General features: G+C 59.9%; 2 non-coding genes across 2 annotated transcripts; both read right to left on the reverse strand.

Moving 5' to 3' along the window:
- Nucleotides 1–1,084: 1,084 nt before the first annotated feature.
- Nucleotides 1,085–1,237, reverse strand: LOC142795007 (5.8S ribosomal RNA). Its single transcript, XR_012892689.1, has one exon. It is a non-coding gene; the product is annotated as a 5.8S ribosomal RNA (ribosomal RNA).
- Nucleotides 1,238–2,956: 1,719 nt separating this feature from the next.
- On the reverse strand, nucleotides 2,957–4,771 carry LOC142795009 (small subunit ribosomal RNA). Its single transcript, XR_012892691.1, has one exon. It is a non-coding gene; the product is annotated as a small subunit ribosomal RNA (ribosomal RNA).
- Nucleotides 4,772–10,933: the final 6,162 nt, after the last annotated feature.

The following is a 10,933-nucleotide window of genomic DNA, read 5'->3' on the forward strand; positions in this document are numbered from 1 at the left end:
AACCCTGTACAGGGCCACTTCTTCACAAGGCTGGCAATCGGCTTCCCCGCTGCACGCGTGCGGCGCACAACCGGTGTGACGTGGAAGTGACGGGACACGTTCGTAAACCCATCGCGAACCGAGTACGACGCCCTACCAAGTGCGCCCGCAACCCTGTACAGGGTCACATCTTCACAAGGCTGGCAAGCGGCATTCCGCTGCGCGCGTGCGTCGTCCGAGCAGTTGCGTGATAAACGACCGTGTCGAAAGCCCAAACACCGCCGAGGCCAGTCGCCGCCGCCGCAAGGGCAGCCACGCAGCCTGGCGAGAGGCATCGTCTCGTGTAGCGTCGCCCCCGCCCCAACTGGAGTGGCCCAGTTTTTTGAACGGGACGGGAACTGCGAAGCACTTAGACCGACGGCGGACTACGACGAGAACGCCTTAAGCTTCGCCAACGTTTCGCCAACTCGTGCGGGAGACTTTTTCCGCTTCGCGGCAAGTCGTCGCGCCGTGCTCTCCGCATCAACCGCGTACGCAGCGAACCGCAAACGTCGGGCGCAGCCTCCTCACCTCCCTGCGCTTTGCGCGCGAACGTTCCCTGTTCGCGCGGCAAAGCCTGGAGGAGGCACGGCCCCGCAGCGTGTTCGAGCGCCCGGTCTACGGGACACCCTGCTTACTTCGAGGGCAACAAGCGCAACGCAAGGCTGCGATCTCGCGCACTTTGCGCACGGCTGGAGAAGCTTTGCTGGCCGGCTTTCGCTCCTCGTGTTTACCGTGCGTTAAAGTTGCGCGTCCGTGGCTCTCGCAGCTCTTGCGCGCCCGGTCGCAGAGAGGAGTACGCAACCTCGACCGCACTTTCCCTGCAGGCTTCCTTCCGACTCGAAGTCCTGCGGCGGTCTCAACGAGGTGCCACATCCTCAATGCAGTCGGTCGCCCCCGTTTCGGTTGGGCTCTGGCACGACGGTCGCCACCGTCTCGCCCTTGAGTGGCCGCTGTTGGCGCTCGCTGTGAGGTGTTCAGCGTGCTGTCCGTGTTGCCGACGCGGTCAAAACGAGTCGACGGCTCACGTTCCCTTGTGCGCCGAAGGCTCTCTTGATATGTGATCCGACCCTCAGACAGACGAAGCCAAGGGAAGACCCAAGGCCGCAATGTGCGTTCAAAGAATCAGTGCTCAGTGTGTCCTGCAATTCACACCAAGTCTCGCAGCTGGCTGCGTTCTTCATCGACCCGAGAACCGAGTGATCCACCGCTTAGAGTCGTGAAAAAGTGTTTGTTCAATTCCGTACAGTCAAAACCAAACGTTTCTGGCACTCGGCCAAACAGTGGCCAAGAAGGGCGCTTTTCAGCGCACGCTTGGACTCCAAAACTCTGCCGCGCCTTTTTCGGCTGCCGCAAATCGAGCAAACGGTGTGTTTCGGACGGCGTTTCGCTTTCGCTACTTGCGAGTGCTTTCGTGGTCCACCCCTCTATAAATACTCGGGAGGCGTCGAAGCCGGTTCTCCAAGCCGGACCCGTAGGTATCGTTGTGTGCTCGCTCTCATTGGCCCGCCTAACCAGAAAATGCCTGCGGTACACCCATTTGGATAAGAGTGCACGCAGATGCGGGCCTCGACGGCTACACATTTCCTCGGGCGGCCGCCTCCCGGCCTCCGTGGAGCGCGGGATGCACGGTCCCATCGACAAGCCTCTCCCGTTTTTACCGTGGCGTCGCGGTTCACCACGGCAGGCGGGTCGGTCTCCTCCGCATAAAAAGGGGGACCCCCGCTTTTTGTTCCACGAAATCGCACAAGCTTTTTTCGCATCCACGGTTTGCCACCGCACACCAAAATGCCGATCCGGCTGCCTACTTTAGCCAACAGGTGGAGCCAGGCGCGCCGTACTTGCGCGGCACTTCCCACGTCCACCGAAGTCGGTGCCAAGGACCACTTTCGGCGCCGGAGCCGCGTACGAGCCTACTCGAGGCGGAAGAACGAAGCCAGCAAGGGCCTGGCCGCAAGTGCGTTCAATTGTCGGGACGTCCAAGTCCCTCGTTCTTCCGTGCTTCCTCTTTCGGCAAGTCGTTGCGGCACCTTCCCAAAGCGCGCAGACCCGCTAATCGCGACGAGCGCGACGTGGCCGTGCCGCCTTTCCCTCGGCAGCAAGCAAAACGCCTGGCAACGTCGACGCTCCCCTAACCGCGATCTCGCACCGTGTTTCGTGTGGCGAATTCAAAAGCCGGCCGGCGCTGCTGCAACCATTACGGTCGGTACGCATACGCCGCGGAGGGCGGGACGGTCATCGGAGCGTGCGGTTCCTCCATCGAGTACTGCGCACCTCGGCCGTCGCATCGCCGTGCCATGACCGGCCGCGCGTCAACGCGAACCGGTGCCAGCGAGATCCCTCGCCTGCAAGAACCGACCGGCAGCCTCCGTCACCCGAGGACGCGGAGGCGCTTGCCGCGGACGGCGGGACGGTATGCACTGGTGCACAGCGGACCCGTCACATCGCCAGTTCCTTGACCGACCGCCGACGCTTGTGCCGTTCCTCTCGTACTTGGCAGTCGCCGCGCGATTGTCGGGTCTCGTTCTTGCACGCTCGAACGGTCGGGAGGGCACTCGGCTGGCGTTTCGGGAACGCGCAGCCTCGCCTTCTACCGACGTAACCACGACTCGCCGTTCGCGCTCCGCCGCTCCTGTTTACAGTACTAGGCGGTCCCGCAGCGGTCGGGTCGCGCATTTCGAGCGCTTCGAGCCACGGTGCAGTGGCGGGTCGAAAGCCGACCTATGAGTGCGTTGCGCCGTTTGTACCCGCGTCCGCCACCTGGCCGACCGTCCAAGGTCGCGGTGTTGGCGTCCGCTGGGCGCAACAATTTGTCACGGGGTGCCGCTCCACATTCAGGCAGCCCCGTGGGGAAAAGCCGACCCCGCGTCCAAACGGGGTCAGCGGCAGAAAGTGTCGGGCGCAGACGCAGCTGAGGCGCTCACCCTTCACAATCCGTTAATGATCCTTCCGCAGGTTCACCTACGGAAACCTTGTTACGACTTTTACTTCCTCTAAATGATCAAGTTTGGTCATCTTTCCAACAGACCGGCGCAACCGAAAGGCCGCGCCGGACATCGGTCCGAAGACCTCACTAAATCATTCAATCGGTAGTAGCGACGGGCGGTGTGTACAAAGGGCAGGGACGTAATCAACGCGAGCTTATGACTCGCGCTTACTGGGAATTCCTCGTTCAAGGGGAACAATTGCAAGCCCCTATCCCAATCACGAAAGAAGTTCCACGGGTTACCCAGTCTTTTCAGACAGGGATAAAGACACGCTGCTTCCTTCAGTGTAGCGCGCGTGCGGCCCCGGACATCTAAGGGCATCACAGACCTGTTATTGCTCTGTTTCGTGCGGCTAGGAGCCGCTTGTCCCTCTAAGAAGGTTGTAAGGTGCTGGGAACCCCGCACCTATTTAATAGGCTAGAGTCTCGTTCGTTATCGGAATTAACCAGACAAATCGCTCCACCAACTAAGAACGGCCATGCACCACCATCCACCGAATCAAGAAAGAGCTCTCAATCTGTCAATCCTCCCAGTGTCCGGGCCGGGTAAGTTTTCCCGTGTTGAGTCAAATTAAGCCGCAGGCTCCACTCCTGGTGGTGCCCTTCCGTCAATTCCTTTAAGTTTCAGCTTTGCAACCATACTTCCCCCGGAACCCAAATACTTTGGTTTCCCGGAAGCTGCCCGCCGAGTCATTTGAGTAACTCAGGCGGATCGCTGGTTGGCATCGTTTATGGTCAGAACTAGGGCGGTATCTGATCGCCTTCGAACCTCTGACTTTCGTTCTTGATCAATGAAAACATTCTTGGCAAATGCTTTCGCAGTAGTTCGTCTTGCGACGGTCCAAGAATTTCACCTCTAGCGCCGCAATACGAATGCCCCCGTCCGTCCCTCTTAATCATTACCTCGTATTCCAAAAACCAACAGAACAGAAACGAGGTCTTGTTCTATTATTCCATGCAAGTTTATTCAGGCGACTCGCCTGCGTTGAGCACTCTAATTTTTTCAAAGTAAAAGCACCGGCCATCTCGAGGCACACAATGAAGTGCACCAAGAAAGAACCGGCATGATGTTCAGTCCGAGCCGTCGCATCGGGTAGATGCACTACTCGTCTGGAACTGAGATCCAACTACGAGCTTTTTAACCGCAGCAGCTTTAGTATACGCTATTGGAGCTGGAATTACCGCGGCTGCTGGCACCAGACTTGCCCTCCAATTGATCCTCGTTAAAGGATTTAGAGTGTACTCATTTCAATTACGGGGCCTCAAAAGAGTCCCGTATTGTTATTTTTCGTCACTACCTCCCCGTGCCGGGAGTGGGTAATTTGCGCGCCTGCTGCCTTCCTTGGATGTGGTAGCCGTTTCTCAGGCTCCCTCTCCGGAATCGAACCCTGATTCTCCGTTACCCGTAACAACCATGGTAAGCAAGTAACCTACCATCGAAAGTTGATAAGGCAGACACTTGAAAGAAACGTCGCCGGCTCGTGGCCATGCGATCAGCACAAAGTTATCCAGAGTCACCACACAATACGGGCCGAAACCCGATCGATCTTGGTCTAATAAAAGCACCCGTTACCCAAAGGGCTCCAGGCTCACTGCATGTATTAGCTCTAGAATTGCCACAGTTATCCAAGTAGGAAGAAACGATCTAAGGAACCATAACTGATTTAATGAGCCATTCGCGGTTTCGCCTTATTTCGGCATGTACTTAGACATGCATGGCTTAATCTTTGAGACAAGCATATGATTACTGGCAGGATCAACCAGGTAATCGTTCGACTGCGCGTCCGTCCTCGCCTTCGGCGGGCCGGACGCAGTCTGTGTGCGGCGGAGGCCACCTTCAGGCGCCCCAACACGCTTATTTTGCACTCCGAGATGACGGCGTTCGAGCTCGCTACGGCACAACCTTCCCGAAAGACGAGTGGGAGCCGTGCGGCAAGAAGCACGTTCATGCTCGCTCTTTTTCGTTGCATCGACTCGGTCGCGCCGTGCGGGTTGCCCAAGCCCGCTGCACTGTCGGTGGACCGGCCGGAACTAGCAACGGAGCCGAGACTGCAAAGCCGCCAGACGACGGGTCACGCCCGCGTCTTCGGCGCTTTCGCATCTGAATCGCCCGAGGACGACACGGAACACACCTCGATATCGTGGTAAAACGGCACCGTCCGACAACCAGCCCCTAACGCATCAAGCGGATGAGGCTGCAGACGACTGCCGTGGATTCCCCTGGAGCAGACCCGAGGACACGCTTGACGAGGCCGAAGCCCGCCGCATATCAGACACCCGGTCGCTTTCGCGTACGCCGCTCACGAGAACCCCCACATAATAGCAGCGATAAGTACCCAGACCTCCTTGGGCACTAATACGAGCGTACTCGAGAAAATTTCACCGCGGGTGTGCCCCGAAACGTGTGGCACGTTGAGCGTGCCACAAGTCTACGTCGCTCTCAAACCCGCCGAGGTCGTAGAATTTGCGACCCTACTCACGAAATTCCCACCGAGGATACGGCCGCAAACGTACCGCACCTTGGGTAGGCCACGAGTTTGTGCAACACTACGCTGACGGCACAGCACCGAGGTCGTGCGCGCACGCACGGGAAAATTCCGCCGCGGTTTCTGCCGAAAACGTGAGGCACCACGACTCTCCGCAAGTTCGCGTCGACTGCGAAAGACCGAAGTCGTGAACGACGTGTCCGCTACTCGCCGCCGACACGCTGGACACCAAACGTACAACGACTCGACGGCGTCGTAGAGGCCCACGACGCGGTTTTCCTTAACGACGTCTCGGCGTGGCACCGACAGGTTAGAACGGCCGACCAACGTTCCCTGTCCGCCGTTCGGCTCAGTCGAAGGGCTCGGCGACTTCGGCAACGCTGCGAAGCCGCACGGTGACGCACGCCATGTCCCCATTTTTTTTTTTTTTTCTTTCTGCGTCTGCCGGGGTGCCCCTATAATAGCAGCGATAAGCACCCAGACCGCCGTGGGTCGCTCGCCCCGGCTGACGTGGTTTTTCGTACTCCTGCGGCGGTCGCCGTCAAGCACGTCCAAATACGCTACTTTCGTGGGCGCATTCACGCTCTTTCGCTTCGCCGGAGTGCCAGCACTCACTCTGCCAAAAACGGCGAACATCCGAGCGGCGGTTCCCACTTTTGCGTCGGCGTCGCAAACCCCGCCCCGGCAGACGAGGTTTGCCGTACTCGTGCGACGGTGGCCGGCGGGCACGTCGAAAGACGCCGATATCGTGCGCGAATTGGCGCACCTTGGCTTCACCGGAGTGCCGCCACTGACTCCTCCAAAAACGGCGAAGATCCGAGCGGCGCTTCCCACTTTCGCATCGGCGTCCCGAACTCCGCCCCGGCTGACGCGGTTTACCGTACTCGTGCGACGGTCGCCGGCGAGCACGTGGAAAGACGCCGATATCGTGCCCGAATCGGCTCCGTTCGGCTTCGCCGGAGTGCCAGCACTGGCTCGGCGAAAGACGACGAACATCCGAGCGACGGTTCTCACTATTGCGTACGCGTCGCAAACCCCGCCCCGGCAGACGCACTTTGCCGTACTCGTGCGACGGTCGCCGGCGAGCACGTAGAAAGACGCCGATATCGTGCCGGAATCGGCCCCGTTTGGCTTCGCCGGAGTGCCAGCACTCACTCGGCCACAAACGGCGAACATCCGAGCGGCGGTTCCCACTTAGCCGTCGGCGTCCCGAACTCCGCCCCGGCAGACGCGGTTGCCGAGCTCGTGCGACTAGCGACCGCGAAGCCGTCTCGCGACGCCGCTTTCGTGCGCGGCTCCCACTGCGACCTGGGTCACCCGAGGTCGACGAGCAAGAAAGAATGTCGAAAAAAATTTTTTTTTTTTTTGCGTCTGCCGGGGTGCCCCTATAATAGCAGCGATAAGCACCCAGACCGCCATGGGTCGCTCGCCCCGGCTGACGTGGTTTTTCGTTTTCCTGCGGTGGTCGTCGTCAAGCACGTCCAAACACGCCACTTTCGTGGGCGCATTCGCGCTCTTTCGCTTCGCCGGAGTGCCAGCACTCACTCTGCCAAAAACGGCGAACATCCTAGTGGCGGTTCCCACTTTTGCGTCGGCGTCGCCAACCCCGCCCCGGCATACGCGGTTTGCCGTACTCGTGCGGCGGTGGCCGGCGGGCACGTCGAAAGACACCGATATCGTGCGCGAGTCGATGCTTCTTGGTCTCGCAGGAGGGCCGCCACTCACTCCTGCAAAAACGGCGAAGATCCGAGCGGCGCTTCCCACTTTTTCGTCGGCATCGCAAACCTCGCCCCGGCAGACGCGCTTTGCCGTACTCGTGCGACGGTCGCCGGCGAGCACGTCGAAATACGCCGATATCGTGCCCGAATCGGCCCCGTTTCGCTTCGCCGGAGTGCCAGCACTCACTCGGCCAAAAACGGCGAACATCCGAGCAGCGGTACCCACTTAGCCGTCGGCATCCCGAACTCCGCGCCGGCTGACGCGGTTGCCGAGCTCGTGCGACTAGCGACCGCGAACGCGTCTCGCGACGCCGCTTTCGTGCGCGGCTCCCATTGCGACCTGGGTTACCCGAGCTCGACCAGCAAAAAAGAAGGTCGAAAAAAAATTTTTTTTTTCTGCGTCTGCCGGGGTGCCCCTATAATAGCAGCGATAAGCACCCAGACCGCCGTGGGTCGCTCGCCCCGGCTGACGTGGTTTTTCGTACTCCTGCAGCGGTCGCCGTCAAGCACGTCCAAATACGCCACTTTCGTGGGCGCTTTCGCGCTCTTTCGCGTCGCCGGTGTGCCAGCACTCACTCTGCCAAAAACGGCGAACATCCTAGTGGCGGTTCCCACTTTTGCGTCGGCGTCGCCAACCCCGCCCCGGCATACGCGGTTTGCCGTACTCGTGCGGCGGTGGCCGGCGGGCACGTCGAAAGACACCGATATCGTGCGCGAGTCGATGCTTCTTGGTCTCGCAGGAGGGCCGCCACTCACTCCTGCAAAAACGGCGAAGATCCGAGCGGCGCTTCCCACTTTTTCGTCGGCATCGCAAACCTCGCCCCGGCAGACGCGCTTTGCCGTACTCGTGCGACGGTCGCCGGCGAGCACGTCGAAATACGCCGATATCGTGCCCGAATCGGCCCCGTTTCGCTTCGCCGGAGTGCCAGCACTCACTCGGCCAAAAACGGCGAACATCCGAGCAGCGGTACCCACTTAGCCGTCGGCATCCCGAACTCCGCGCCGGCTGACGCGGTTGCCGAGCTCGTGCGACTAGCGACCGCGAACGCGTCTCGCGACGCCGCTTTCGTGCGCGGCTCCCATTGCGACCTGGGTTACCCGAGCTCGACCAGCAAAAAAGAAGGTCGAAAAAAAATTTTTTTTTTCTGCGTCTGCCGGGGTGCCCCTATAATAGCAGCGATAAGCACCCAGACCGCCGTGGGTCGCTCGCCCCGGCTGACGTGGTTTTTCGTACTCCTGCAGCGGTCGCCGTCAAGCACGTCCAAATACGCCACTTTCGTGGGCGCTTTCGCGCTCTTTCGCGTCGCCGGTGTGCCAGCACTCACTCTGCCAAAAACGGCCAACATCCGAGCGGCGGTTCCCACTTTTGCGTCGGCGTCGTAAACCCCGCCCCGGCAGACGCGGTTTGCCCTACTCGTTCGACGGTCGCCGGCGAGCGCGTCGAAAGACGCCGATATCGTGCGCTAATTGGCGCTCCTTGGCTTCTCCGGAGTGCCGCCACTCACTCCTCCAAAAACGGCGAAGATCCGAGCGGCGTTCTCCACTTTCGCATCGGCGTCCCGAACTCCGCCCGGGCTGACGCGGTTTACCGTACTCGTGCGACGGTCGCCGCCGGGCACGTCGAAAGACGCCGATATCGTGCCGTAATCGGCCCCGTTTGGCTTCGCCCGAGTGCCAGCACTCACTCGGCCAAAAACGGCGAACATCCGAGCAGCGTTTCCCACTTTCGCATCGGCGTCCCGAAGCCCGCCCCGGCAGACGCGGTTTGCCCTACTCGAGCGACGGTCGCCGGCGATCACGTCGAAAGGCGCCGAATTCGTGCACGAATCGATGCTTCTTGGTCTCGCAGGAGGGCCGCCACTCACTCCTGCAAAAACGGCGAAGATCCGAGTTGCGCTTCCCACTTTTTCGTCGGCGTCCCGAACTACGCCCCGGCTGACGCGGTTTACCGTACTCGTGCGACGGTCGCCGGCGGGCACTTCAAAATACGCCGATTTCGTGGGCGCATTCACGCTGTTTCGCTTCCCCGGAGTGCCAACACTCACTCTGCCGAAAGCGGCGATCATCCGAGCGGCGGTTCCCACTTTTGCGTCGGCTTCGCAAACGGCGCCCCGGCAGACGCGCTCGTGCGACGTACTCGTGCGACGGTCGCCGGCGAGCACGTCGAAAGACGCCGATATCGTGCTCGAATCGACCCCGTTTCGCTTCGCCGGAGTGCTGCCAGTCACGGCGCAGAGAACGGCGAACAAGTGTTTTTTTTTTTTTTTCCTAGAATTTGTGTTATAGAAGGCACATTTGATATCGGACGATAATTTTCAACTTTATCACGCGCACCGATTTTCGTGTAGAGGTTTGCAAGTTTATGGGAATTTCTCCACTTGGAATAATGCGATTTAGTAGTACTACGAGAACTTCATGGATGTACTCAAGGGTACGGGGCAAGTCAGTTACGTCAACACCTGCAGATTTTTTACACTTCAAACTGAAAATTGTTGGTTGTGAGTCCTCGTGTGATATTAAAGGCCGATTCGCTAACACATAGAACAAAGAAAGAAAGGAAGAAAAAACGCCCGCGCTCGCTCAAGAAACCTGGGTTCGCAACAAGTGGCAACAACAAGCAACCGAGCGAGTGCGCCAAAACCCGTGGCGGCCGAACAAACGCGAAGTCCCAACCGCGTCAGCCGGGGCGGCACGGGACAGGAAAAATCACTTCAGCCGGGGCGGCGGGGCACCGAATAAACCTCGTCACCTCGTCGCAGGATAAAAGAGGAAACAAAAAGTCTAAACAGCGTCTGCTGGAGCGAATGCGTAATAAAACAACAACAACAACAAAAAAAAAACACCCGCGCTCAAGAAGTCTGCAATCCTCACAAAAGGCGACTGTGACCGAGCAGCGTCAGCCGGGGCCGTGCGGAAACGGAAAAACCGCGACTACCGGGGCGTCGAGGCACCGAAAAAATCCACTTCAGCCGCGGCGAAAAAAAAACAAAAAGAAAGACGGAGGGGGGGGGGGGGAACCACGTCTGCCGGGGCGAAGGAAAAAAAAAAACGCGTCTGCCGGGGCGAGCCCGGGTGCGGCACCACCGGGAAAACTGTGGCAAACAGACATGGCGATCGAGTGAGTGGGCCGCCAGCCAGGCTCAGCAAAAGTGCAAAGTCCGAACTGCGTCAGCCGGGGCGGCAAAAACCGCGTCAGCCGGGGCGGCGCAAAAAACCGCGTCTGCCGGGGCGGCACGAAACCGCGTCAGCCGGGGCGGGGCGAAAACTGCGTCAGCCGGGGCGAAAAGAAAAAAAAAAAAACGCGTCTGCCGGGGCAAGCCCGGGTGCGGCACCACCGGGAAAACTGTGGCAAACAGACATGGCGATCGAGTGAGTGGGCCGCCAGCCAGGCACAGCCGAAAAGTGCAAAGTCCGAACCGTGTCAGCCGGGGCGACGCAAAAACCGCGTCAGCCGGGGCGGCGCGAAAACCGCGTCAGCCGGGGCGGCACGAAACCGCGTCAGCCGGGGCGGCGCGAAAACTGCGTCAGCCGGGGCGGCGCGAAAACCTCGTCAGCCGGGGCGAGCGAAAAGGGGGGGGGGGGGGGAACCACGTCTGCCGGGGCGAAAGAAAAAAAAAACGCGTCTGCCGGGGCGAGCCCGGGTGCGGCACCACCGGGAAGACTGTGGCAAACAGACATGGCGATCGAGTGAGTGGGCCGCCAGCCAGGCTCAGCCCAAAAAGTGC

Source organism: Rhipicephalus microplus, unplaced genomic scaffold (genome assembly GCF_043290135.1).
Source record: "Rhipicephalus microplus isolate Deutch F79 unplaced genomic scaffold, USDA_Rmic scaffold_522, whole genome shotgun sequence".
Taxonomy (NCBI): domain Eukaryota; kingdom Metazoa; phylum Arthropoda; class Arachnida; order Ixodida; family Ixodidae; genus Rhipicephalus; species Rhipicephalus microplus.